Genomic DNA, 5,610 nt, shown 5'->3' on the forward strand with positions numbered 1-5,610 from the left:
TTTGTTCTTGTAAGTTTGTAAATGTAGGATGTGGAGCGTGGTGTGTTGGGTCCCTTCCATATATGGTTTAATGGACTAGCTATGTCTTGCTCTGCCATCTTACGTAATACCTCCCTTGCATAGTGGGTAGCTTGTAAGTAGTGGAAATGTTGTCTGCAAAGAATCGGGTGTTTAGCGGATGCTTCCGCGTGTGTCATGACATTTAGTGTGCTAGTGAGTATGTCTCTTATGCAATAGATGTCATTGTTTCGCCAGGTAGTGAACGTATTAGATAATAGACCATTTGGGAATTGTTTATTACCAGTCCAAGGTAGATATAGGGAAAGGGCTTGTGTGGTATTCCCTTTATGTCGGGCGTGTCTCCAGGCTTTATAAGTGCCCATAAAGAGAGGGTTAATTTTTTGGTTGTGTGTGAGTTCATTAGGTGGGAGGTGGAGTAAGGGATAAAATACCCTTAATTTTTAACCTTCTATTAGTGTTGCACTGGTGTCTGTTGGTGTATATTTAGGGACACACAATTCTAGGTTATATTTAGGTGTAGTAGGATTTTTCTATCATTTTTCTTATCAATTTTCTTTTAGAAAATCTAGCAGTAGTATATCGGCCAGGCAATTGTCCAATAGTTGCATTTGTAGCCTGACGAAGAACCATGGCAGCTGCATTATGAATCAATAACAGTTGCAGAGATCATGTCAGATTCTAGCACTGTCATGTGAAGATTGCTAGGGAATACTAAAATTATTATTTCTGCCTGGTAGTTCACATTAAAATAAAATTTAAGTATGATGTAGCCAGCAGTATTTGTGTGGTTTTTTTAAAATATTTACATTTTTGTACTGCATTTTTCAAGCTAAGAATTTCAATTGATATCTGGTTGCTAGGGCTTAATAACTTTAGAGATCAGGGAGCAGTTTGGAAATAAGTGTGTAAAGGTGGTCATATCCTCTCATTTGGAGAGGTTGCCAAATGAGCAGATCATTCACCAATATGCTCACAAGGCCAGGAATGCAGGCAGTGGGATCAAAGACTGCATCAATAAACCAATGCGGTCCTCGATCACACAAGAATTTTAAGCCTCCCTGATCGACATCTGATCAATTTTCAGCAAGATATTGATTGTGGAAGCCCGTAGGAGGGCCCCATATACTGACCAACTTTGTCTGTTAGCAGCTTTGTGTGGCCTGTGTATGGCCACTTTAAGATGAATCAGCTTTTTTGTTTAACAGTTGCATGCAAAATACGGACACTAGTTAATCAGAAACCATTCAGAATACATAATGAAGTCTAACAGAAAAGTTGCTTAGATTAAGCTCAACTACTGTATTTACCATACTAATGGTTAATTTAAAGGTAAACTTCCCCTTTAATTACGCTGCTAGAACACATTCTATTTCCAAGCCATTCATTATAAGCCGTAACTAATTTATAACCCAACAGAATGAATGAGCATTTGTACCGTATCCTAAACATATGTTTAAACTCCAACCCTTCCCTTGGAAATGTTTGTTTCTCGGCTATAATTTATAAACTTCCCATCCTGGCAAAACCAGACTATTGACTGCAGCTTAGCTGCAACTAGCATTTCATTTCCTATTTCTGATGGAAATTTAAATATGAGGCCACAGAGACAATGAGAGTAAATAAGCAGCGAGTCAGAATATAACAAGGGTTACAACGCTCATGCCATACTTTTCAAATATCATTGCCATCTGGAAAGCTAGACACAATCCCGATTTTTTTTTAATCCCTTTTACTAAATGGGATAATAGGTCTATGCCTCCCAGCATACACCATGGTGAAAATGCAAGGGGGTGGGTGCACTAACCCTCCCTTGTAAGATAGCCTCTCTGGCTTGCGGAAGACATGCACGGATCGGGTACATTATTTCAGGAATTTGTGAAACCATGCACAGCTGGTACTTCCTAATTTGGTATTGGCCTCAGTTAGATTTTAAAACTAGAATATCACTTAAATCTGGCTGCTGAACTATTACTGGGGGTGGCCATACACAGGCAGATTAAAGCTGCTGTTGGTCCTTTAGATCAATTCTACAGTTTATTTGCCTGTGTAGGGAGCATTCCGAGGGCTCTCCCTGATCAATATGAGGCCAAAAATCGGGCAGATATCGATCGGGCAGGTTTGATTTTTTTAGTGGTCCTTGTTCCGTTGGCCTATCCGGTTAAGAGACGCAGCCTTTTGGCAGCCTTGCAATTGGTCTTCATTTTTTTAATGGTTTTTCAGTTATTTAGCTTTTTGTTCAGCAGCTCTCCCGTTTGGTATTTCAGCATCTATCTTGTTGCTAGGGCCTTATTTTTTCTAGCAACCAGGCAGTAGCTTCAGCGAGAGACTGGAATAAGCATAGGAGGGGCCCCTGAATAGGCACATACGTTATAAAAAGTAACAATAAAATTGTAGCCTCACAGAACAGTTGTTTTGCATGCATGAGACAAATTCAAGGACCATAATAAACGTTCTGTGTGCATTTTCCTCTGATCACATATCTTTGCATTGAATGTAATAGACTGCAATACGAAACAGGACTGCTTCAAAGGAAAGCAATGTTGCATTTACAGGAGAGAGATAACTAGTGTGTCCCATGGTCATTAGCACCACAGGTCGATCTCCTCTGATTCCCCAAGTGCCGTCTGAAAGCTCCTGAGTCCTGACAGTACACTGAGACATGCAGCCTATAGGCATACCAGTCATTTTATTACACCCAGCAATTTGTATAATTGCCAGCTGTCAAATAATAGACTATTGCTTGGTTATTACCAGGTACCAGGTTTTTATTACTGAACCACTTCTATGTGTCCATTACTGAACAGTAATTCTCAGTGCTTGTTGGTTCACCTTATGCTTTAAACTACATTTATTGAAAATACAATTCTGCTAATTTGTATGGAGGGGCCTAGTCAGAAATGTTGATCTTTTAGTGCAGAGAGTGCAATTGCCTGAAGCAGGCAGGGCAGAATCACCCCCTTATGTTTATATTCAGGACCTCTATATGGCACTGAGTGCTGCATTGAGGCAGCCCAGCCTATGCCACCACAACCTAGCCCTTTTTTTCTTGCATTAGAGCAGGTCGAGTGGGAGGAGCACATTGCTAATCACAAGATGAGTTGAAATTCTGATTTAACAATAAGAATTTTGGCTCTTGAAGTTACCAGGAGTGGCTTTTTGCCAAGCAACCCGGATACAGAGCTGTCAACTTCTTTAAATCTGGTTATAGGAGGACCTGCAGTGTGCTGTGCCAACATTTTTCTGGCCTGGAAGTGATGTCAATCAGGGTTGCCTGGTCTAATTTTCAAAACCAGCCAAAGTCAGCTACAAAACCAGTTCAGAACTAGCCAAGAGGCACTTCAAAAGCAGCCCAAAAATAGCACAATATGTGCAGTGAAAAAAATTCTATGTATGTGAAAATATGCGGTTTTCAAATTTTCACTGATTTGAAAATTTTTCCATGAAGCAAAATGGGACAGATTCACTTGTCACCAGGGGCATACAGAGGGGCCCAGGAGGTATAGTAGCCCCATAAGGCACTAACACATATACATTTTCAATAAATATTGGTATAACAGGTCAACCTGTAGACATTTTGGTGGCCAGAAGATTTTTGCCCCAAAATTGACTGCAATTGAGGAAAGTCACTTGAAAATGCAAAAATAAGACAGAGCCCAAAATCTGGTAACTCCCGGCTTCTACACACGTCAGTCCTGTTGCATGCTGGGTATTGTAGTCTTACATTAAACTTGTCAGTCAGCAAATTATTAAACAAAAAATAAATTACCCAACATGCATTGGCAGATGCAGGCTTGGTACATTAGGATAAGAAAAAGATATTGGCTGGTTTCCAAAGTACAAACCAACCAAAGGTCTAAAAAGTAGCCGAAACTTGGCTGGAAAATCGACAACCTGGCTACCCTGACGTCAATGGAAGTGACATCACTTGCATCTCCTGATGTCACAGTTTCCATGCTGCGCACAGCCCCGCTGATGTCACTGAAATGCTCTGTGCACAGATTTCAAATTGTTCCAAATCGTGGAAAATCTTCAGAAATCGGGGGAATGGCCATAGACGTAGAGACACCCCCAAACGAGTGGATCACTCCCTAATATGCCCCCTAGGGCCCAATGATCTGATCACAATGGATCCGATAAGGGTGGTGGAATTGCAGGACCGTATAGACACACAGATGCGGGCGCGATCCGCGGGATTTTTTAACCTGCTCGATCGAGATCAGATATCGATCGAGGAAGCCCGTCGGATGGCCCCACACACGGCCCAATAAGCTGCCGACTTGGTCTGTCAGCAGCTTTTATTGGTGTATGGGGGCCTTTAGGGTGACAGGAAGGGATGAAGCCCAAAATCTAATAACTCCCAAAAAAATTGAGGGGCTGTGACTTGTGGGCTGCTGATGTCTGGCGTGAGTTTCAGCAACCCAGAGAACATCTACTACAGGCATGTCCAAAGTGCGGCCTGGGGGCCAATTGCGGCCCTTTTTCAAATTTACACCGGCCCTCAGCCTCCATCATGAAATTAATAATAATGAGGCCCCCCAGCACAGTGCGATCAGGAATATAATAGCAGTAATATTAAGGCACATTAGTGACATGATCTGCCACTTAGTCTATACTGCTGTCTGTGTGCTGAAGGTGTTAACAATAGACATGTACTGGCACGTAGTGAAGCTCTCACATACTTCTTTAGGGCTGAAGGTGTCAATAGACGTACTGCCAGTACAGTAAACTAAAGTATGGCGTCACTACGTTCCAGTACGTGTCTATTGCTAACACCTTCAGCACACAGGCAGCAGTATAGACCAAGTGGCAGATCATTTCACTAATGTGCCCAAATATTACTGCAATGATTACTAGATTCCTGTAATTTAATGTTAATGGTTCAAAGAATGTTGGGCGGAATGGTCGGCCCCCACACATTTTCACGTCACCAAATCTGGCTCTCGTTGCAAAAAGTTAAGGGCACCCCTGCTCTACTATTTATCTACCATCCTGACTTTTCTAATGGCCACCTGGGTTGCTAGGGTAACAATTATGCTTCCATCTAGCGCTTTGCAGTTAGTAAATGAGGTTTTAGTAAGTGTGGGTGGGCAGTGTGGCTTGTGTCACAATAATGTTGTGCAAATTGGCCGCCTGACAGCTCTGAGTCTGGGATAAGAGGATAAGAGCAGATAATGTGCCTCACATTTATGCATATGGCATATGGTCTTAATCACCTCTTCCTAATCATCCCTCTTATCAACCTATATATTTGGTCGTTATAACAAAAAAATACATTTGTAGGGGGGAAAAAAAAACTTTCTCTGGAAATGAGACTTTTGGCAACAATGGCGGCGCACAGTGAAAAAACTGAAAGCCTGTTTATACGGTGTAAATGTTGGGACAAAATTCCACCTTTCTCAAACCCAAATGCAGCTCCGAGGGTCCCACGGGCATTGCTGATGTCGGACTGGTCGGTCAGGGCACCTGTTGTAGTGCTGGGGCTATCTTATCTAGGGCGGAAGGAGGTTGTATTGAGACGATGAAAAGTTTGGTCTCCCCTCCCTCCCTGTTACTCCTCCTCCTTCCCCATATTCTCTCCAGAAACTTTTG

This window comes from Xenopus laevis, chromosome 5L (assembly GCF_017654675.1).
Source record: "Xenopus laevis strain J_2021 chromosome 5L, Xenopus_laevis_v10.1, whole genome shotgun sequence".
Classification (NCBI taxonomy): Eukaryota; Metazoa; Chordata; class Amphibia; order Anura; family Pipidae; genus Xenopus; species Xenopus laevis.